This window comes from Pezoporus occidentalis, unplaced genomic scaffold, assembly GCF_034315485.1.
Source record: "Pezoporus occidentalis ecotype Australia unplaced genomic scaffold, CSIRO_AGI_Poc_V1 ctg20, whole genome shotgun sequence".
Taxonomy (NCBI): domain Eukaryota; kingdom Metazoa; phylum Chordata; class Aves; order Psittaciformes; family Psittacidae; genus Pezoporus; species Pezoporus occidentalis.
In genome coordinates, this window is record NW_026913856.1 from 4,227,037 (window position 1) to 4,251,869 (window position 24,833).

Below are 24,833 nucleotides of genomic sequence, written 5' to 3' on the forward strand. Positions count from 1 at the left end.
TCTTCAATGCCTTCAGATTTTTTATTTCTAGTTTGTCCTCTTGTTACAGCAGAAAAATGTATTTCTTAAAATCTGATCCACTTTGGAGAACCTAGGATTTATCTAGGAAGTAATTACACTTCAGGTAGTCAAGCACAGTAAGCCTTTAACATGAGTCTGTTCATGGGTAGATGTGCTGGTACCACTTTCTTGTCACCTTAACATGAGCAGCGTGATGCAGAACACAGCAAGTCAGGACACATGAAGATTGAAGCAGTTCGTAAAGTAAGGGTATAATTAAGTGCTTGAACATGGACAGATTCCTGAAATAATGATAGATGTGAGGAAAGGAGATGAAGTTTGGTTTGTTGAGAAACGCAGGGAATGTGTTGAGAGGAAGGTGACAAGTATAGCAAGATTCAAGGAAGTGCATATACATCTCCTTCATATATCTTTCTGGCTAAAACCAGAATGATATCCTTGAAGGATCTTGAAAATTGAGTCCAAATTTGGTTTGGGTCCTACAGAAGACATGTGTTGGGGGCTGCTACATGGCAGTACGTTAGATCTCATAGCAGATTCCCCTGAAGTATGAAAAAGTCAAAGTCCAAATGGACATGAAGTTTGTAAAGAAACAACACTGAAGATTGATTTAGTAACAGCTGTGTTCAGGAAGAAGATTAGAGGGAAGTGAGTTTAGGAAGAAAATCCAAATATCAATATGCCTGCAGCTCTAGGAGTTTATGTTAGGCTACTGAGAATGTTAATCAGATTTCAAAAAACCCAGACAGTGTAATGCATGGCAGGTTGTACTCTACAGCATACAAACCATGCTGCACAGTTTGCTTTGTGCAGAAAACATGGTTATATATGCAAGTAATTTCCATATTTCTGCTGCCTTATTTTTAACCCATTTAATGACCTTTATGATCACAGTTCAGTGAAGTAGCAGCATTCGTGCCAGCAACAGCATTCCAGCTGGTTTAATGAATACACACATGATTTCATGAAGGAATATATCTTTTTTGACCCAGTTTCAACCTTTCATATTTCAAGCTGTTTAATTATAAGATATATTGGTTGGAAACAAACACCCATTTATGCGACATTAAAAGTTTAAACAAATTCCATATGCAATTATCTTAGGCACTGAGTGTCTGTGATTGGTATATGTAGGTAACAAATTAGTGGCACAGTTGATAAATGCCTTTCACAGAACAGATGCAAATAACCAGACTTCTGTGTTCCTTGAGTCTGCATGATAATAGGTTCTTTAAGCACCCTGCTAAGAATTAGGAAATTAGTCAAATGGGATCATATTTAGGTTGAGCTAATACTGCACAGCTGAATTTACCCACCATTATCTGCGGGCATAATTGGAGACAACTGTTTTTTGGACCAGCTGTGCAGGTCACAAAAGGATAATAATGGGGGCCCAGCCTTGCTATGTCAGATTGATAAATGTTTATAGCACCGTGTGACTGGAGGAGCTGGCTTTAAACAGGTACAATTTAGGATTATTTCTTCTTTCTTTAGGATTCCTAGGGTTGAACATGCCAAATTAAATTGTTCATCATTTCTACATACCATGAGTCAGTGTAATTCATAGGGAGAAGAAAGAAAAGGTGTGGTAAGAGGAAAAATATCTAAGAGGTGTCAGATAAAACTTTCTCACCACTCATAATCTGTTTTACACCTTCCCGTTAGTTGCTTTTCCTGCTATTTTCTCACCTTTCCTTTCCCTAGGTGGGTAGGTTTACATTGTTTACGCTGATATTGTGGAACTTAAAAGTGCCACTCATGCAGTTCCGAATTTCTCACTTGCTCTTTTTAGCATTTAGACTTAATAGTTGTTCTTGGTATTCTGACAAGTATTTCTTTTAAATGTTACATTCAAGTACAGGCCTGTACTAATGCTAACCTATAAATACGTTGACAGCTACAGTTTGTTTAGAAAATGTGATATTAATGTGAAATGTATCTTACCTGAATCCATTAGTCACAAACAGGTAAATAAGAAAGCACACTCTGATTTTAATTGCAAGGAATATGTTTCATGCCAAATGTCTGTCCTATTTTTTGCTCTCTTTAAATGCACCATTAGGATTTACTTTTGTGTGTCCTACATATGCGCTGTAAATTACACTTTATTTTAACAAAATTAATAATTTGCAGTGAAAAATAGAGAGCTTTAATTATCTTAACTAGGTACCACTAAGGTTTAAATTACTAAGAAGTGAAATGTTGGTTCTGCTGAGTACTGTTACTGTAGCACAGACCTGGATTTAGCTGCTATCATAACAGAAAGGGAGACAGGTAGGAGAAGAGACCTGAAAGGTGAAGAAGAGGGGTTGTAATTTTATTTTACATTAGCCCTCTGAAATGCGCTCCTGCTAGTGTTCCTCAGCTTCACAGGATTACATCTGCAGTCATGGCCAAAAATAGTTCTGGAGACCAGAGCATACTGCAGTGGTGATTCTGCCAGCAGTGCAGCTAAGGAATATTGGCTCTGATTTCACAGTGCAGCCTCTTCTTTGCGTCTGCTTGTTGGCTGTTGATCCCCGGGTCCTGAAAACATAGGGAGATTTATCAGACAAGGTAAATCTTTACCTATTGATGGCACAGACTGGCTGGAAGGTGAACTTTAGGCTCATAGGGATGAACTTTACGCTTTAGGGTGAGCTGTGGGCTCTCCGAAAAACTACAGAAGTGACGGGGGGTGGCTGCTTCTGTCTTTTGCTTCTCACGTTTGTGTGACACAGCACCATCAAGCTGCGTGGATCTGGAGTATGCAGAGGTTCTGACTTCAGTCAAGTGCAAATTCACTTCAATATCATGGGAAGGAGGCGGGGGGGGTGTGGAGGGGTGGAAATGGTGTTGCTGTAGGAGCAGCAACTCCAGGAGCCTTACATCTGCATCCCTTCTTCAGGCATGTCAGGTGGCTGTCGTTGCCCTCCTGAAGTGATGCACTCCACTGGGACTCCTTGCATGAGAAAAGTGTTACATTTCCAGCCCATTACTGGCATGCAACATGTGCAAACTGTCTAAAGTGTATAAATGGAGTGCCTGAAGAGTGTTTTATTATCAAAGTAATTGCTGCATTTCCTAGATTAACGTTTGTTAGTGCAGTAGACTGAAATCATCACCAGTTATCTTATCTATGAGAGAAATTTTATCTTTCTCAGGCCTCCGATATTCATGAACACAGCAGACGCTGATAACACCAGCTATTCCCAGGTTTCCAGTCTCCAGAGCAAAATGATCTTGCTTTCTCTGCTCAAGATGGCATCATAGAACTTCCTCCAGGATCTTACTGTTATAAAATACATCAGAAAAGACCCTCTGCTGTCAGAATTAGCATTTCCACCACAAACCAAACCATGTTTCTAATCCATTCCTTTCTAAATTAGCGATGTTTCTTGATGGTATGGGAAGGGGGAAGGGACAACAACAGTTGTAAAATGTTTTTTATTGAAACTTAAAGGCAATTATTTCTGAATTCCCATCTCCTTAATTCAAAGTGTCACTGTTTTGTGTTTAATCAGTACTTAACAAGCCTTATTGTGAAGCGAAAGACCTAAACAATGTCTGTAATAGGCTGGGAGGGTTAGCTGAACTTTGTTTAAATATAAAGGGAGTAGTGCATCTGCTGAAGAACTAAGCCCTTTCAAAGTTTAGGACACTCACCAGTGCCATGCAGCATAAATCACAGTGCAAACTGTGTGATTATACCCTGCAGGGAAATAGACTGTGTGTTTATGGGGCTCTTCACCAAGCACTTAGGAATAATCTGATATAAAGCAGCAGGGGAGGAGAGTAATGACAACTTCAAATTAGTTTAATGAATGTTTACATTAAAAAAGGCTTTTCCACAAACCTGAAAACACAAAGTGACGGTTTCCTCTCCAGACAAAAACCCCCTCTGCTTTTCCTTAGAGTACTGGATGGAGGAGACATTGTAAATTTAACTCTTTCAGTACAATAAGCCATAGTATCTTTATGTTCAGTGGTTTGCTGTCATTATAATGAGAGTTGCTAGCAATCCAATTATAAACAGCAGTATCTGGCTGGTAGCTCATCTATTTTAAATCACACTGATCTCAGGGAAAAAAAAAAGAACAAAGGTTGAGAATTTCATTCCCATGAAAGAACAAACATCTCAAAATGAACTTTGCCAACTTTCTGTGGAACACATGCTTAGTATATCTTTGGCTGTATTCATTCAACAGGCTAATGTGAGGTTTGAGAGATTCTTTTCACTTCAAGCAACATACAATGAGTTTATAAAGATAAAAAAGGGAGGAAGGGCAAAGTGTTAAACAAAATAGAAATAATGCAGTACTTCTAGTTTTCTTCTCAGACTCAAGGTAAATAATTTCTCAATATTCCCACATATGCACAAGGCGCCATCATATATACAGTGAATTCTTGGGTAGTTTGGAAGAATAAACAGCTTGTGCCTCTGTAGCAGTTAAGATCCTTCTATCTGAGGACTTACTGTGCATTTCAGATCCGGCATTGCAGGATTTTTCACTGCCACAAGGTATTTTCATGAAACATTTTTAAAACTTTTTTCAGTGGGGCATTTTGAATTGCATCAGGTGGAAATTTGTTTTTTGCCTTTACAGAGTAGATGCAAAGTTTTCCACTAAGAATTCTGCGAATGAGTAAGCATATATAAAGAAAAGAAAAAAGAAAAGAAAACAAAAGAAAAAAGAAAAGAAAGAAAAAAAAAGCAAAAGAAAACAACTTATTTTTAGGTTAGAAATAAAAGTTCAGAGGTAGGTTAGAGATAACTTCCAGTTAACTCCAGTGTTTTGAAACTTCCCCAAGAGTTAATGTGTGTGAAATAGGTCTAGGTATGACTGTTATTGTACAAACTCTTACTGAAATGTTTTTTGTTTTTGTCCAAGGATGTAAAAAGTTAATAACAAATCAAGTACCCATTTTTATTAAGGAGCATGTGTGCTTCTCAAGCAACCATGGGAAGCTCTGATTTTAGACACTAATTTGTCAAATGCTATATTTGCTAAGGGTTTTTCTTAATCCAGTATGCATCCCAAACAATACTTGTTCTGTAAAGCTTTCATACAGAAGAAAATACTTTTGTATGTATATCTGTCACACATACTAAATAGTATATGTATTTTAAGTACTATTATATATATAGCTATTGCAAATGTCACTGAGATCAGGATAAAGACTTTGCACTCTCATGAGGTGTAAAGAAGAGCCCATGTTCTTCTTGATAAACAAATAAAACCACATAGCACAGGTCCTGCAGCAGCTTTTCTGTTTATCATATGCTAGATGTGATGTGGAATAGCTTTAAAGTAAACCAGATACAGTGTGAGTGAGGAAATCAATATCAATAGGGTGTCTGGAATGAAGTGTGATTGACATTTGTAAAGTTGTTAGAAAACATTGCAAACTATTAGAAAAAAGTGTCAATAGGCATTTCACTTCAAAAGAAGGATTAAAATAAGATGACTGATGCTGTGTGATGCTAACTGGAAGCTTGGAAGTCCCTCAGGTTGCAGAGCGCTGATTGTAGGATATGGCCAATGGAAAAACAACAATTTCTGCATCAGTGTGAAGGGTCCATGAAATAATTTTTTATGTTTCTCTTAAGCTACGTTTTTAGCTTTGTCCATGTTACTGCATGTTACAACCTACTCTAAACAGCCAAGCCTCTGGTTGTTTATAATAGAATCCCTCCTGTTTTGTCAGTGCAAATATGGAGGCATTTTACTGAATGTTTAACCGTTACAGAAATTATGTTTTTCTCTGGGAAGCATGTTAAGAGCACATTAGAAAACCACACCACTGATCTCTCTTGGAAATTCCTGCAGTAGTTTTTGGCAAAGGAAGTCCCATGGAAAACCAACTTTGTCCATCCTACTGGTGGTGGGATAAGCCACCCAGGATGAGTGTACTGCGGGTGAAAGCTGGGTAGTTATGTGTTTTACCACTTAAATTACTGTGTAACGTAGTTCAAGTCTTCCACAATCAGAACCTGATTTTCAAAGCAGAGGATCCATCCTGTCACCTATAATCAACTGAATCTCTGAAAGCAAGTCATAAAATTACTGCTGTTTAAGAATACTTCTGAGGTCTTTACAGGAAATATATTTAGGAAAGCTAAAGCCCTGGTAGAATTAAATCTGGTCAGGGGTGTCAAGGGCAACAAGGAAAACTTCTATAGATATGTCGGTGATAAAAGGAAGACTAAGGAAAATATGGGGCAAAGTTGCTTTATTATCAATTAATTTGGGGGGGATTCCACTACCCTTGATGCTAGGAAGCACAGGTCCCCCTCTGTTAGACCCTGTATATGTAGATAATATGTTATGTGCCCCTGTCCTCCTGCAAGGATAGCATGCAGTCTGTCCATGTTCTCAGGCATGTGGGGTGGGAGCTTAGTGCCCTGAGCCTGCTGTCTAGCCTTTGTATTTCAGGCAGTTTAGTGTATGCTGTATTCAGTAAACCTCTCTGTGGGCTGTTGGGTGAATGTATCTGGATGGATTGATTTTAATACCTAGTTATTTTAGCAGAAAAAAGGTGGACTATATTTGTGTTAACCCATTTTTTTGTGATAAGACTTTCTCAAATATGACCCTCTCCTGTATGCACATAGTTTAATATAATTAAATATAAATTGCTCTGTTTTACATGCTATGTCTACTTCAGTTTAAAGATCTTCATGAGTAATTTAATCATAATTTATCAGAAGATCACAGACTGATACAAATTATCTGAATTTTTTTCCTGTTATGTTTTTACAAACGACTTTCCCTTACGGAATATTATGAAGTAAAGAAAAGGGGGTATTTTCTGACCTAGTGAATTTCTACTTGAGACAGCATGTATTTGGATGTAGAAAACCTCAGTGTGAAGCACTAGTATGAGAGCCAATATGATGAATGTCATTTTGAGTTGCCAGTTCTTTAACGCACTCTTGTGTAGACACTGTAAATTTCACATTAATCATTGCCAAGCTGTGGCATGACCAGCAAATACCAACTTTAGTAAGAGAGCCAAATGATTGGGAACATGTTCAAAACAGCTTTATTCCACTGACAGGTAGGACTGCTTAAATGAAATAAAAAAAATCCAATTTGGCAGAAAAACTCTTCATGTGTACTTTTGTTATTCAGCCATTATGCAAACCTGAAGTATGCAGAGATGGATCGTTTATCTTGGTTTATTGGTATGTATAGACACACGAACAGTATCCATCTAATAGTGTTTTCTTATGTACTCCATTGTGCTAACAGGAACAGTTCCACTATCACCTGAGGGAAAAATGCTACCAGGGAGACTTAACTTTGGGGAAAAATCAATTAGAAATTGTCTGCATGTCAGTCGTGCTCAGTAAGCTGTAGAAAATAGACAGGAAACACAAAGCAAGTATGGCCTAGTGTTTTCAGGAGTTGACACAGGAAAAGATTCAAAAATAGGTAGTTTTTGAAAACAATCCTGTTTGTGGATTACCACCTTCAGGTAGCTAATACATGCAGAAATTTTGTGCTATTAAAGACCGTTTTTTCTCTTTTTCTCATTATTATTTGCTTAAAACTGTTTTCCTGGGAAGCAAAAATGTAAAAACAAACTGTATTTATGCAAAGTTTTGTAAACATTAGTCTCTACAGCCTGCTGTCAGATACACACACAGGAGCCCTGAGGCAAGATAACAAAAGTCCTTTTCCTCATGCAGATGTGGTCAGAAAGGCGATGTAACCCTGTCCTTTTGTCCTGTGCTCCAGGAATACTTGGTGCTCAGGATATATTAAATCATAAACCCTGTAACAAAAGCTTACCCCAGTCAGCTGCAGTGTATAGATTTACCTGGAGGGCTCCAGGTAGTCTGGGTAGGTGACCATGGTTGTGCTATGGCATCCAGACCAAAGGGCTGCTGGCAGAAGCCCGGGCCCCGATATAAATAGCAGAAGCAGATTGTCTGGATGCTGAGCTGCACTTTCCCCACTTCCTCTTAGTAAATTTGATTTTGGGATTCTCTCTGGAAAGGGATCACCCAAGTCAGCAATAATCAGTCAGTGCCTTTTACTATACATGCCCAAAGATAGAACTGCAAAACAGAAGGTACCGTTTCAAACTCTTTTGCCCAGCTTCTCTGTTCAGATGTGCTTGGCCCCATTTTGCATTCCTGAAGCAGTAACAAGATGCAGAAAAGCTCATATAAAGGGGTAGGTGAAAAATCACTGATTCTTCACCCCACTGCATTCTCAATAACCCCTGAGCATGAGAAGAGTGAAAAGTTTCTCAGAAATACAGGTCCTACAGAGGAGTCGAAGGGGAAAATTAATGTATAATTATAGCCATATTGAGATAGTCATAGAAAACACACATCTCCATTTTATAATTTTCCTGTAAAATTATCACAACACCCTCCTGTGGTTTCCCAGCTGTATATGTGTGACCCTGCAAAGACAAATTCAAAGACATCAGGCAATTCGGTGCCCGTAGCCGAGCTTGGAAACTGTCAAGACATGCAGTTTGTGCCGTCTTTTGCTCTGCCCTATATCCAGCGCCAACAAAGAACTAGATCTCCTCCCCAAAGCTTTCTGGTGGCTCTCTCCCTTCCTTGTCATTAATAAATGGCCAACAATATTGGTTTAACAGGAACTCTTTGAATTATTTCTTTCTTTGCCAAAAGAACACATTTTTTTCTCATTTATAGCAAGTTATAGAAATGTGATTCTGTCCTTCAACTGACATGCTCCAGCCTGGATATCCCAACTTAATGTTAAGTACCAGTGTAACTAAGGTAGGAGCTGGACTTCTTGGCATGCTTCAGCCAAGGGAAAGCAGTACATGCCTCCAGGCACTCAATAAAATCAGAATTGCCCACTAGAGGTGCCTCTTTCCTTTCTCCGCTGATGGCCTGGAGGGTATGTAGGATCTGAAATCAGGCACAGGCACCCCTTGTGGATGCTTAAAGTTAGGTGGGAAACATCATTGCCTTTACACATAATTTAATTCAATGTGGACTTCATTGGAAAGAGGATTTTATTCTACGGGTCAGGTTGGCTTTTCATGTTTCACACAGATTTTTGTTTATGGCTTTAACAGGTGAAACTAATTGCAAGATAAATAGGCACTGCAGGAATTTTGCCATAGGTAGTTTGGGTTGCTGAAAAGGGACAAGAACAATTGTATTGGGGGCTGAAAAGTTTCATATTCAAATAGTGTCCAGATTAAATACTTTTTCACTGCACTCTTTCTTGTCTGAGTGAAGAGCCTGAAGTAAGCAATGAATATTTGAAATGCAGGCACAAGCAACTGATAAGAAAAATACAATTACAACTAGCCCTAAAGATATTGCACTTAAAGGGGGATCACACTTATGTGCATTTAGAAGACAATATTAATAAAACACTTAAAATAACTTCATATTAGGGAATTAGGCTGTTATTTTTTAATGAAACTCTGGGGCCATTTTATCCAGACAAAGTGTTACATTTTATTCATATAATAGAAGTCCAGATAAAACAATCACATTTCGTTAGTAAGTGGAAACTGTGAATTTTAACAATTGTGTTAATAGTTTTAGATAACTAGAAAAGTAGATTTAATAAATTATAAAACTTTACAGTTAGGAACTAAAAAGCCATCTGACTTCAGAGGGCCGTCTGCTCCTCATACCAGCACCAGCACAGCACAGCTCAGCCAAGGCCTCATCCTGCCCCTCATGCCTGGGACACACAGCTGTGGGGCTGCAGCCCCATCACCAAATCCAGCTTCCCATCCACCCCTCTCTCTATCGTGCCCCACAGCAACTGGAGTCCTCCTGAGTTGAGGAGGATGCAGGGGGACTGATGCCAGCCCTTCTCCTAGCTTAAGGAGGAAGTGGGAGCTGAGCTTACAAGGCCAACAGTCCACTCCGATTTCTCCCTAGATTTCTCCCTAGATTTCTCCCTAGATTTCTCCCTAGATTTCCATTCACTTGCCCATCTTAGTCCTTTTTTTATTCAACTATTTGGTTGCTTCTTACTCCTATTTTTGACTATTTGGAGCAGTTTTTCACCCTGATTTTCCACTTGTAGCAAGCATGTTTATTTTCCAGCAACGTTTTAGCATGGGGAAACACCGTGCTCTGCAGGGACTGGTGTAATAACACGACTGTTGTGCAAAGGAATTTAAATGCACATTTTTGTTACGGTTAGTATAAACAAGTCTTACCAGGAGGTTTGATCAGATACCCAAATGCTTTCAGCTGAGAAATTGATTTGAAAAAAAATAAATAATTTATGATTTAGAGTTCCCCCAAATTAGTCAAAGTTGGCATAAACCTACTGCTCAGAACTTGAAGGTTATGCTTGACTTCATTAAAACCAGTATTTGATGTCACTTTGCTAAATGTCCCTGTGAAAAACCAGTCATTACAATTTCTACAGAAAGAAGATGCATCAGCGTTTGATCTTGGGTTTTTTTGTAATGTTTCTGTGCAGTAGGAGGAATGTTTGCTATATGCATTTATTTAAGATGGTGATTAATGTTAATAATAACTTTTAGTCTTTAAGATGTAAGAATGTAATACTGCTTACTGTAGAAGTCTTTAGGAGTTTATTCAGAAGACTATAAAAAGGAGTGTGGTTATTTGTTCATAATCATTGCAAGGTTTCTGGCCTTTGTACATAAATTACCAATGTTTTCTTTCACTCTTGTGTAAGCTGACAGTAAATTTCTTCCATGCTGTAATTGGGTGGGTTTCAGTTGCCTTTGATTTGCATTTTCATAGAAAGAGGCACTACACCCTAAATAAGCCTTACCCTGAGAGCCCACCTTGCTCTGTCTGTGGGATTTACATTGGTTAACCACTTGCTGCTGTTATAAAACACCACATCTAGAACATCATCATTAGTGAGCTACTTTGTAGTGGGAGAATGTGAGACAAACACAGGGAGGGATTGTAAAACATGGAGTTAGATATGATGTCACTGTCCTCCAACCCTGGACATTCTGCACCTAGAGTTGTCATTATACCATAACAAATAATGGCCAACAGAAAAAGGTGAGCAGTGCACTTGTGTATTTTCACAGCCAGCATGTGGTGCAGGGGGTTGTTTGCAGACAGACCATTTTGTTTGTGTCACCATCTTTCCTTCATGTTTGCAAATCAGGAGGTGAAATGCCTGCATTTATATGCTCCAACAAATAGTCAGAAGCTAAGCATTGGAACTGCAAGCAGTGCTGTCTCCTGAAGAATATTAACTGATTTTACCCAAAATTATCTTTTCCCTCTTTTTCTCTGAAGCATTAAAAGATTTTCTGTTAGCGTGGCTATTGAGGTAAGGATGCCCTAAACATTAGCTCTAGCATAAACAGGAGAGTAGCAGCTTTTCAGAGGAAGTGGTTGTGTGTTCTTGGCCTTGTACTGTGGGTTTCTTCTTTTTCCATGGTTGAGCATTACTGTTTCTTTTTCTACTCTGTCTTGGCATTTGCTGCTGTTGCAAACATCTATTTCTTGAAACAAATAATAGCCACAGACCAGCCTCATCATCCAGCAGAACTGCATTTTGAACACTCCTGTTGACCCTACTTTCAATGACATTGGTAATAGAAATTTGTGGAAAGAGGGAGGGGGGGATGAGACAACACCACTGAGAGTAGTTGTATCCTTTTCTTTTGTCCTTGATTATTTTTTTGCATTTTGTTTTTGACATATCTCTTAGCCAAGACCACAGCTACTTGTTTGTGTAAGAAATAATGTCTAAACAGAGCAATTGATTTGTGGATATCATACAACTTTGTTTTACGGTATTACAAATGAGTTTATGGCCATCAACACAATAACTGCTATATTAGCAGCTTTAGCAGCCTGCCAAAACCTGCTGCAAAATTTGAATGGAGGTAATAAATTCATGCTGCTTGCTAGGTTTTGCTGTTGTCCATGATGTAACTGTCCAGTGGATGAATGAATGGCGTACTGTCAATCTAAACACATCAGGAGGACAAAATATTCTTTTCTTGTTAACTCATTTTCTGTTTATCCATTCCTGTGTCTCACTTCCTATCTGCCATCTCTAGCACATGCAGCGGCAATCCACCACTCATAAACTGTGAGCAGTATACCACTACTTGCCATATGTCCAGCATCCTGCACTGCTGACCCTCAGGCATCCTTGACTATATAGGTACAGAGCAGCTCCATCTTGCCATTACCTGTGGTATAGAATTTATGTATGCAATAAAGGGCTCAGCAAAAATCACAATTAAAAGCTATATTTGGCCTCAGAGTGGGAAGACATAAGCAGTGGTCAAGCCATGTGTACAAGGCCAGATTAGGAACTCTTAATAAATGGTTGCTTTCAGGGTAACGCAGAAGCGCCTTTTCCCTCAGGACTGTCTGCAGAGTCCTAGAAGCCCTGAAGGATGTTTTTTGTGGTGGTGGGAGATGGAATTTACTGGGGATTTTCTGCTATGATAATTTTTTTTCAGAGGCTTCCTGACTCCACAAGTTTTTGGGTAGGTGTCCTGAGAGGATGGCCCCAGGGGTGCAAGAGAGACTTGCGAACACTCAAGAGGCACCTGGCCTCTGTACTTAGCTAATCCTCTAAGATTGCAGGGGTCCAAAGGCTGAATTTCCCAACCGTTTTGTCCATGCCCCCCTGTCCTGGCTGCTACTCCTGCAGGATGCAGCTCATGGGCTGTTCTCAGTGTGGGGGTGAGTGAGCTAGAGCAGGGGATCATCATTGCATTTTATTGTCAAAGACGGAGTTGCTAACTTTAGGCAAACAGTGGTTAATCTTTCCAAGAGGGTAGATTTATAGCCTGGCTTCTAAGCATTTGAATTCATTGTTACAGCTAATGGACATCTCATATTGTCTTAAATCACTGGCTCCTCAGTGTGCCAAAGAGTAATAGAAACCTTAGAGCAACCCTAATTTGGCACCTATGTTTTAAATCAGTTGCCAAAGGAACATAGAGGGGGGAAAGAAAGATCAATTGAAATGTTTTTCTGAGTGCTATCCCTGTGAAATGCTTTGCAGGGCTTGAACTCTTGAATATCATATGCAGCATATGGTACTTTAGTAAGTTCATGCTTCATGCTAGGTACATGGTAACTTTTCCTTGTTAAATGAATTTATCTAATTTACCATAGGGGTAGGTAAATACTGATTTTTATAAGCAAATGAAAAAAAAATGTGATAGCGTGAATTTCTTTCACTATGACACCACTGCTATTCTATGTGATGAAATAGTTGACTCTGTTAATGAATGATCTCCTCTAGAAGTTATCGCTGTGTAAAGTATGGTCAGTGACTTTACATGGCATGATTTATGGAAGTATCTTTTCATTTACATAAGCAACTTCCTCCTGTATGTGCCAGTGGCATAACATATCATGTTGTATCTCATTTCCTATTACGTGAGAAATTAATATGGAGCCCCATGAGTGCTGAGTGGAGGAACTCTGTGCTTGGCTGTTGCCTGAGCATGGCACACACATCTCAGTGGAGCCAAGAGATAAAATCCTGTGACCTGTTTTCCAGATGTTGATACTATAAGAACCTTTCTGATCCTGTCCCTGAAGACCATCTGCCTTTGAGGTAGCTGCTTTAGAGAGGTGTGGAAAGGCTCCACCTTCCCTCTGCGAGACTCAATTCATTCAACTGTTACATCTACCTTCAAACCAGTACAGTTTATGTGCTACAAAAACACAAACCTTGGCTGATTTCATGATAACAGGCACAGGGATTTTAATGCTAAAAGAAAGGTCTGGAGAATTTAGCCTTTAATAAGATAACCTGAGAAATTTTGCAGGAAACCCATGATTTATCTTGCCCAGCACTCTTTGATGGCATAGACTTTTTCCTATTATGAAAGACCTTTTCTTTGTTCTAGGAAAATACCAAGGTGATCATTGCACTGTATAGCAGATTTTTCTCTTGAAAAACTGTCTTGCACATGATTAACTTTATGGTACATAATAGAGAGAAAGCTGCAAGGTGATGGTTAATGGCATTTGAAAAGCCATTGTTAACTTCAGCTCATAGGGATTTACAGGGATTCCTTAACATAATCAATATGCTGATTAAATTGTTAAAAATAAGTGTTTATGAGTATTAGTTCTTCAGTAGAATAGGGAAATATTTAATATACATATCTGAAAAACTTCCACCTCCCCCTTCTATGTTTATAAAAATGGGTAAATTTAGCGAGTAGTTTTGCTATTGAAAAGTAGGCTTTTGTTTTGAAGAAAAGTTTTCCTAGTTTAGTTTGTTTATATATATATATATATATACACACACACACACAGAGACATACATGTGTTTGTATATATCTCTGTTTTTTCATATATATAGTTCATTTCCCATACGTTTTTAATTGTTGTGCGGGTGGCTGAATAGAGCAAAGATGAATGATAAAGTGATGTGGGAAAATGCAAATGTGACACACCGGGGAAAACAATGAAAAGACATGAACACTGGAAAAAAAGAGAGCAAGCAGCACCAGGAGTGAAGTGGTTAAGGAGGTTGCCACAGCAGGAAACGGATATAACTCTGTTTTCAGTGTGCTCATGGGAACCGAATTGGAAAGTGTTGTGGTAAAAGTGTGTGGGAAAAAAAAAAAAAGAAAGAAAAATGAATTAAGCTATAAATATCTGTTTTTCTTTGAAGTTTTGTGACCAACAATTAATGTTACTGGAAATCTCATGAGGAGTTTTTGTTTTATAAACTTTGGTTTGGCTGAATGATGCAAAAGTAAAGAGAACATTAGCTCATCTCCAAAGGCAGCTTCTCTACATTGATTTTTGAGCTCCTGTGGCAGGTATAAACTAACTGCAGAAAAAAGCCTTGTATTCCTTTCCTCTGTTAGTTGTGCAAGCTACAAAAGTGCCTTTAAAATGACATGAAGGAAGAAAAGGTGCCTTTGTAAGGACGGTGCCTATATGGTACATGTCCTGTTAGCGAGAACACTCATTTTCTGTGTTTATCCACACTCTGAAAATCAGACCTCTTAGAAGAAATTAAAACAGCAGGTTGTTGTCTAAGCTGTTTTTCTTAGATTAAAATTCTAATAACTTCTAAATGAGAAGTAGTCCGATAAATGGGCTTGAAGGTCACAAATTATTTTGGGGGATTTATCTGCAAAAAAAGCTTTTTCTCCTCTCTAAATAAGGAAATGTAGCACTAGGAGTTCTTTTCTCCATCCCCAATAAATAGCTAGCTGTTGTATTCCAAATAGATACCATGTTCTCCGTGTAAGGGAGAGATGTCATTCCCAGTGAATATTATCGTATTAAAAGTCTATTTAAAGCTGGTAATGACGTTGAAAAGCTGGAGATTCAAAATAAACAGTCTCTATCATCTCCACATTGAGCAATTTAGGTAAGTCTGTTATAACAGTGATAGTTGTGTTGTAATTGTGGTGTCTTCCATTTATTTAGCACATTTTGTCTGAAAGTCTTTTACAAACTAAAGGATGCCCATTGTAAAACTCTATGCAGAGGTGTGTTTAACTCAGGAGTGTAATTAGCACAGTGCAGTTGTTAGAATTACTCTCTCAAATGCATCTTTCCCATGTGCAGTAGCATATTTCCTATGTGTCATTTAGCTTGATACCTGCTTATCCTTGATATTCCAAAAAGGTGACACAGATTGTATTACGTGATATGGTGTATCATCATGATTGTGGTGGATGCTCATTTGCAAGGAAATGTAGGTTGGAGGCCTAAAGATTCAGCACATCCTGGTATCCCTCGGTCAGATGTGACCAGCATCCCTGCAAGAAGCTGTGGCCAGAAATGCATCCCTTTTACTACTCCCAGGCCACACAGCAAGACCACAAAAAAATCAGATTTATAAAGCCTTCATAGGAGCATCCTCTACAGATCCATTGCAGGGCTACAGAGCAGGCCGGATTTGCAGGCTAGACATCTTAGTATCAACCCAGTCTCTTGATAAAGGGATGCAGAAGAAACTTTGCTTAGAAAACCTCACCAAATAGCCTGCATCCCCTGGCCTCACAGTGCTGATGTCTTGCTTTATGCTATGGAACATACTTATTTTGCCAACATAAGGTGTGTTTCAGAAGGTGAAACTCTTTAAATGAGTTTTTCTCTATTTCTTACTAGTGTGCTATGCAGCTCCTACAGCAGAGGACACGCTTGCTGGAGTTCTTGTTTTGCAATTTTTCTGAATTGGCTGCACAACTGTCAGCATCGTGTCCGGGTGAGTTTCTTCCTCCAGTGCTCATATTATTTGCTCTGGGGGCCCTTGTCAGCTCACATTCAGCTTGTTTGCAGACAAAAACTACCAGCAGGGAATGAACTGCGATTGAAATTGAGATGCTGAGCTACTGTACAGACTCGCAGTGAGATACGGATGCTTTGTATACAAGTGTCTGAATTCTCTGGGACTGACTTTACTGTTGTTTAAATAAAATCCAGTTCTGATTGGTTTACTGAAAAGCTTTGCCTACCCTCAAGGCCCTGTTTTGCACTCAGACTATTAAAAAATTAGCTGGAGGATGTGTTTGGAGTTTAATTCACTCCATCACTTTTCTTCATACATAGACGTATTTTCCCCTACAATATGCAATATGCAATATGCAAGAAGTAGCTTTAGTGCTGAGACACGGTCTAGCCGAATCAGCCTAAAATATGTGAAGACAGTAGATTTGAATCAAAGTTCAGGAGAAAGAGAGAACTTCTCCTCAAGTTGATTTTAAATTCATTTTTCATCAGGGTATAGTTCCGTCCTGCAAAACAGAACTGAGGGAAGGAAAATCAGCCTGGGACTTCCTTCTAAATACAGCTGTCCTGTAGCATGTTATTAACTATAATAGTTCTCCCATTGCTTTCTGCTTTTAGCAAAAGAAATCTCCAGATTTTTGAGAGGAATACGTATGGATTAAACACTGGATGGAAGTCTTGAGTGCATTAAAGCCAGTGAGACCATCACAGTTGCTTTCACTGTACCCAGATTTCTGCTGTTACTGTTTTTTCTTGTGTTTTATTGTTTTCCATGTTGCTTCTACTACAGCACTGCGCTGCTGACATGTAAATGGAATGTATATTAGAATGAATCATCAGGACAGAAAAGTCCTAGGCTTTCTTGAATGCACCTCTAAGCATCTTATCTGCATCTAAATATCTTTACAAATCTCAGACTTAGTGAGAAGCTTAATACTGCTTTATTCAGGCAAGCCTGGGATATAAATGCCCAGCACTCAACTTTTACTTTTGATTGCATTTGCACACTCATGCAAATTACCTACGCTACCTTTAGGAAAGTGCTAATCTGATTTTCAGGCAAGGATTGTTCAACTTCAGTTTGTTTAAGAAGCAGCACATTAAATGAGGAAGAGTGCTTCAGTGCAATACCAGGCTCTCAATAAGGTCATACGTAACAATATAGTTTACATTAAATGAAAAACTTTTTTTTTTTTTTTTTTTAAATCAACAGAATGGAGTTATATTGGTAGGAAAAAGCTTTGAGGCAGTTTACTTACTTTTTCAGTTATTTGCAGTGTTTTGCATGCTATGATATGACATTGTGAAAAATTAGGCTTTGTAAATCTTCAAACATTTTTTCAGAAAAAAAAACAGACATTTTCTGCCAGAAATCCTGTGGTACAATGACTGCAAATTTCATATGAAACAGTATTTGCATCAAGGAAATTTTGCTGTTTTTTTCTGTCCACATCACTGATACTATCATGCTGAAAACATCATTGTAGAAATTACTTCAGATTATGATAAAATTGATACATTTATGAAAAGAATTATATGATGTGGTGTCTGCAATAATACAGGTATGAGACTTGATGGTCAAGGAAGTCTCCTTCACTCCATATTTCCATGCCTTTAGTGCAAAAAAAAAAAAGGTGTTTGTTTTGTTAATCATTACGTGACTAATCCAACTTGGCTTCTTTGATTTTTAATCCTACCAGAGACAAGGCTCTCTTTACCCTGGAGAACAAATCTCAACAGAAAATGCGCCTCATTTGGCACTGAAAACAAAATTGAATTCCAAGAAATGTTAATACTATTTTTTCTTCTACTCCTGCAGAACAATATCTTAATTCTTGATGCTTGTCTTTGGTTATACTGTGTCACTAATGCTGAGCAAAATGGGAGATTCGATCAAATAACGACAGCGTTCCTTTGTGACAGATCTTATTTGTATCTAGCACTAAAGGTGGTCTTTCTCTGCATGTGTCACTGCAACCAACGGCAGAACAGCCCAGCAATTAATACAATTCCTAAGTAGTAAATCAGTTCATCCAGTTCTGTACACGATATAGTCATTATGTGATGGAAAATTGAATCCATACTTTTGTTTCTGGTGGGCTGCAATGGTATAATGAGAACTCTGGGCTTTTTAATATCCTTTGTTTGCATTTGGAAAAACATAACACTATCCCACTGAGAACCAGAAATCCTCTTGTGTTCTTGTGAACATGACATTTGAAAATGCAGTGTGAAGAGATTTTAATGTTGGCAAGGAGCATAGAAGAGGCATTTTACAATGTGCCACCACTATCCCGAGAAGAAAGGAGCAGTGCTAATCCTGCAAACTTGCTCAGAAGTGTTTAAAACTCTTTGAAGGCATTTTCCAAGTACAAGGTAATTCACATATGGCTTACCTTTTAAAAGATTTGAGCAATTTAGCTATTTGTAGATGCCGACTGGCTCGTGTCCTCTATGCAAGAGAATAAATCCCATTCAGATTTGTGCTCTGATAAATGGAGAGTGATCAAACTCTCCCAGACATGTTTCCATGATTGGAACTATGAAGGGTTAGGGTGCACTTCTGATACCTCACGTTTCTCTTATCTCATATTCTTCAGATAGTCAAGTTAGTGACAGGCCACGGTATTGTAGCAAACTGCAAGCCAGGAAAATAGCAAAGTGGCATAATCATTAGCTGTGGTGAACCTACTGGGATGGAGAGGTGGAGGTGGAGTCTTTAGAGCTATGGAACCATCACTCTGCTTCCCCTTCTTCATGCCTGATATAGTGTGTTAAATTTGTGGACCAAGGGAACAGAGCCGTGGGTAATGCTTGGGGGAAATACGTGGGTTGAGCTGTTTAAAATACACTTGGATTGTAATCCACATCTGAAAAGTAGCAACATCTTTAATTAAAGTTAATGAAGATTGTCCATTAAGTTCCAGGTGGCAAGAAGGGAATATGAGCTCATGATTGTGCACCAACGCGTGGTCATCACTATTTAGTTACAAACACAGCTTAGAAACAGCTTTTGTAACCTGGCCTGAACTGTAATTCCTGCAGTCTTATGTACTGTGTTATGTACCAGGAGCAGCATGTGTTTTATTCCAAAGGAACTACAGAAATAAAACCTTAAGCTCTGAGAGCATTGCAGTTGTAAAGCCCTTCAAACAGCAAAGGTTTTGGTTTCATTAAGAGGCCATTTTACAGTTTTAATTATTTAGAAATGTAGTTAATAACTACATATCATGTCTGGGAAATATTAATTACTGAACAATTCTTGTGTAATCCATGTGATATCTCACATAATTCAGTCAGCTGAATATAGTGAGATGGTCTTAATACAATAAATACAGGCTACTCAACGTGTAAATGAGATAGTTAAAAATATACACTAATGGATCATTAACCTCTCTTGAACTTATATTCTTAGTGAAAATCACATTAAGTGAATATAGGATTATGGCAATATAGACCTGTTAAGCAATTATCCCAATAAGGGTACAAAGCTGGGAGATACTGCAGTAGGGAAACCAGGTGAGATATGAAGCACTTCTCAAAGCTCTGTAGACTGAGTGGGAAACTGAGATGCTGCTCCTGCTGGGCAGAGAGATGGCTGGGTGGCTACTGAGAGGGACAAGCATCTACAGGAAATGAGAAAATGCTCATTTTCTTTATCTACACTTCCCTGCCATGCCAAAAGGTGTCCTTGGCAGCCATACACATGCACCAAAATCATTCTTTTCTGCGTACCGCTCATACTCTGCAGTCTCTAGATGGGCTGTGCTCAGCTCAACAATGGAAGAGTTAAGAAGCAAGATAGGTTTGTTTGTTCACAAGGTCTTTAAAAAAACTACTAATGAGTGTATTAGCCCTTTAACCAGTCTAGCAGGCATAAATCTTTCATCTTTTTCACCTATGTGACAGCTCTGTCTGTGCCCCTCAGCAGAAGCTAGCACCTATCCCAAAACATCTGGCTTTATCTGCCCAAGAGACCCAGCTTCACAGAGGACCGAAAAGATTGGAGCCAATGCATACATGTTGGCCTGTGAGGTATTTGTATGGCATCTGCCCACACAACTCTAACCATTGTTATCTGCCTTTCGGTTTCACAAGCACAGGCTTTTACTCCTAAAAATAGCTAAAAAAGAGCCACGTAGAGCCACAGCAAATAGGACTTCTTTAAATCACTTTGATCTCTATCTGCAGTTGTGTGGATTTAGAAGTTACAAAGTAGATCTTGGTATCAAACATACCTTTGGCTTTGGTAAGTGTCTCTGGAAAGAAAGTGCCATGTGTGAAGAGAGGATGCTAAACCTGGGCCACATTGTCAACTGTATGCCGATTCTGTGCAGCTAAGACATAAGTGAATTCAAAATCATCTGGGTAAGGCATCCAAAATGTAGTTATTTTTAACTAGAACAGTACATTGTAAAAGTATTCCCTTCTCTGCATTTAATTTTTCATATTTTAAATACCCAATTCTTTCTATAAATTTTTGTCTCTATTAAGACCGGAACTGGACGTGGAATAGTGCCCCCTCAGCCATTCAGAAATAAAGCAGTGGGGACCACTAACTGTGGTTGGCTTTGCAGCTTTAACTGGCCTTTATTACCATAGCCATAAATAGCAAACCGCCCCAAATATTACAGGAGTTTTGTTGGCTTTAACCAATGAAGTAGAACAAGACCTCTGAATACCCCATTAGTTCCAGTGCTGTGCTTTGACGACTTTGCATTGGCAGCTCTTTTTCTATACAAGTCACTAGCCTCACCCGTGTCTCTTAACAAATACCGTTGACAGGCACCATTGCAATTTTTCTGCATGTTCTGACAGTTTAATTCAGTACCTCCTGGCTAAGCAGCCAGAGCCTGAGGGGGTAATTCAGCACCTTGGCATCACACTGCTGCAATTAAAATAATTAAGGGAGTTGGGTTGGGCTTACAGAGCTTTCCGTCTTCTGCAGCCTTGTACAGAGAGTGCACTTTCCTATTCCCTCATGGAATGAATGCAGGAGCTTCCTTTACAATATGCTGCAGTGAATTTTTTTAAGAAGATGCTTATTTCCAGCCCCTACTTGCAAAGCTGTTTGTGTTTATGCCTAAGAACTTCTTTCTTTCTCATAGATAACCCACTTTCCTGTTGGTTTGTTTGGTTTGGGGGTTTTTCCAGCCCCTAAAATACAAGGGGAAAAATACATTATATTCCAGCTGTGATCTCTTCTGATTAAGAGAGGCGAATAGCCCCTTGGCTGCATAATCTTAGTCAAATCATTCACTTCATTGTTTAGTAAGGACAACCAAGCACAGCTGTCTAAATTGGTAGGTTTCATTTCTCTTACTGAGAAGGAAGCAGAAAAATGAAAAATGAAAGCTGTTTTCCTCTACCTTTACTATTAAAGGCAGGGTTTTGTGTGTCTGTGCTTATATGTTTAGAAAATCTAAATATATATATAATGTGTGTATGTGTAATGAAAAAGGTTTCCTGTTTTCCTTTGTTTATGCATCTCATACTGGGAGTATCTGTACTACTTGCACATGTAAGAATCCTACAGAAACACATTTTGCTGAGCTGTATATCCCTTATCTCTCTAAACCAGGTGATGTCCTGATTTTACTGAATGGAAACCTCCCCTGACACTTCTAGGCTTGTGTTCTACCTGGGAGTTCACCTTATTCGTGGTATAAGTGAACTCCAAAGGATGGAGATAAGCATTTGAAAGGAGCTGTGATAAATATCAGCTGTGTGAAGTGAGCAGAAATACTCCGTGCCATGTTCAGCTCATCTAATGCACACAGCACATACAGGTATATCACATGCTGATCTGAGCCACCTTATCTGCACATACTCTGTGTGTGCCTGAGGCAGCCTTTCCCTGGATAACTGATACCAAGCTCAAAAAATGCTGCCCCTATATTTTGTCAGACCCTGAAATATTAATCATGAGGAGGAAAAAATTGTCTCAGTCCACAGTATTGCAAGAGATGTGTTCTGTGGGCCCAGGCCACACGTTTTCCACAGCTCAGGTGATAGAATAAAAATCAACAGAATAAAATCCAAGATGGTAACCCATTAACATCAGGACTGATGAGCAGTGCTAGGCTACAGGCTTGAAGCTTGCCACCTTGAGTTGTTCCTAAACCCACCTCTCAGAGACATGGGCATATATTGCTTTTCCTCTCCATGCTCACCCTTTTCTCTGTGACTGGTTTTGTGTTTTTTTCTGGTAGTTTTATTGGCTTTATCACTTTCCAGCTCAGCGCCATTCTGTAAGGCCAGGGAGCCAAGGCTGGTAGATATCAGCTCAGGCTGTCAGGGAGGAAAAGGGGTTATTTTCATAGGCCAGGTGGGAATTTGGTCAGCCAAAGCCTTGATGCCACATCCATGTCCTTCACGGGTTCCTGAGATTACAAGGCAGAGCAGATTGTGGCTGCATCGGGAGATGGCCTCTTGTCGGGTGACTGTGCAAGAAAAGTCTTTTCACAGTGCTCTTGCTTGGGTAGGGAGGAGCGCTGACAGTTCTTCCCTTGGGTCTTTTCTGTTTCAGCTCATAAGCTTGAATTTAATGTTTTTCTGCCTTTGGCAACACTGCTTTCCTGGTTTTAAAACATGCTTATTCTACAAAGGGGGTGACCTCATGGTTGTGTGCTGTTTGGCTGAGCTGCACAGATGTGTGTGTATGTATGCAGCAGGTGCATGTCTCTGGCTCCCCTCTGTAATCCCTGCTCCCTGCGTGCAGCACTGGTATAATGACCATAAGTGATTGGTGTCTTCAGAAATGTTCAAATTCCTTCAAGCAACAAATAAAAAAGTGAGTGCTTAATATAAATTGCTATGCCTAGTAGAGATTTTCTTGGGGTTGCTCATATTGTGCTCTGACCATTGCAAAGCGGTCTGTTACCAAAACGAAACCCCATTAAAAAGTTGCTTTTTTTTTTGTTGTTTACCTAAGATATTAAATAACAAATACTATAATTTAAAATATTCTTTTGAAAGACAAAGATGTATCCTTGTTGTGTGCTGGTTGGGCTTGTTCTCCCAGGGCTGCAGGTCGAGCACATCGCCTCGCTAGACAAGACCTGAACATTCAGGTGGGACCGGCAGGTTTCTGCTTTGCTGCTCTCCAGGGTTTCACATCTGTTGTGTAAACCTTTCAGGAGTGAGGTGAAAGGAAGTGGGTTTTAAAGCTCTTATTTGTGACTGAAGATCCTGATTACATGTAAAAATAGATTGTGAATTTCTGCCAAAGCACTTTGAATTATTTGGTCAGGGCAATACCCTAGGTGACTTATAGGTATGTAGGGACAATTACTTGTTTTGCCCTTAGCTGATGCTTAAGGATTTTAAAGTTTTACTGAAAGGAGTGCATCCTGATTCCAGTGCATCTACTACACCTCCAGAACATCCTTACTATTGTGTGTACATCCTTACCCATACAATAAAAATGTGTAGAAAATCTTTAGTCAGATTTTCTTCTCATCTTCAGAAAGGTGTGCTTAGGAAATGATACCTCTGTGCCTCCCCTATTTTGTGAGTAAGATCTTTTGCCCATTTCCTGCATACTGAGAATCCTCCCTGGTGTCAGCTAGTGATGCAGTGGAAAGAGCAAGAGTCATCTACCATGTTCAGGCTGGGCCTTTCCTGTGCACAGTCCCTCTTGCTTCCAGGAAGGCTGCTGTAACTTTAAAATAGGTTTTGTAAAGCATTTCTGTATTTCTACCTACAGTAGAAATAAGAGTGTCTCTTGAGTTTAATGGATCAAACAGCGGTGATGGGTTTTATGGATCTTTTTCACTTTAGGGCTAAAGGAAGAGAGAGCAGGACAGGTTGGTTTTAAATTCAAGGATTTATGTTGTTAATCCTCCTGGATAATTATAATTTATTGGATCCTAATAAATTAATATGTAGTTGCTATTCAAACACAGAGAATAGTGTAAGGCAGGCATAAACAAGTCTTGTTCATTTTTAATTTATTTCCGCCAATGGAGAATATTAAATAAAATGAACACTGGGGCATTTCATGGGAAGTTTCATTTTCATTATTTATCTTCAGATTTATGGACTTCATATACCAATTTTCCAAATATTTCTCCCCCTAATGAAAATCATGTTGTGACTTTGAGTGTGCTGAACACCATGCAGAAGCAATAGTTGAACTGTTCTTTGTTATCACAGATTTCAGGATCACTGTAAGAGTGGGGATGGCAAAGAAAAACCCTTGATTGGTTATTTTTAATGCTGTGAATTTAAGCATGTATTAAAGTGAGAGGCTGACATCAATAGCATTGTGTGCATTTCTCTTTGAAGCTCTTGAGTATGTTTAAGCCCTGGTTGGCACTTTACCAGCCCTGGGCTCTCTCTGGCAGAAATTGCAACAATCATGAAGAGGGTGAGTGCTTGTAAAATTATATCTGTAAAGTGAGAAAATCATGGAGTTATGGGATGGCCCTGGAACACAGATTGCTAGACATCCAGGAACATGAGCATCACACAAAATCTATCTTATTCATAAATAGCATCCATACTTTCAGTAATTACAAGGTTGGACAAAGTAAGATGAATCTAAAGCACTGACAAATATCTCAGATTGGATAAATAACAGCTATTGGATAAATAACAGCTAAAGGTAAAAATTATGATGAAACAGCAT

General features: G+C 39.0%; 1 protein-coding gene and 1 long non-coding RNA gene across 4 annotated transcripts in view; both read left to right on the forward strand.

Moving 5' to 3' along the window:
- WWOX (WW domain containing oxidoreductase) overlaps positions 1-24,833 on the forward strand; it is a 524,801-nt gene that overhangs the window by 426,455 nt on the left and 73,513 nt on the right. The gene's annotated exons all lie outside the window — the stretch shown is intronic.
- LOC134163450 (uncharacterized) lies at positions 1,253-4,671 on the forward strand. Its single transcript, XR_009964740.1, has 3 exons — positions 1,253-1,483; positions 2,501-2,577; positions 3,165-4,671. It is a non-coding gene; the product is annotated as an uncharacterized LOC134163450 (long non-coding RNA).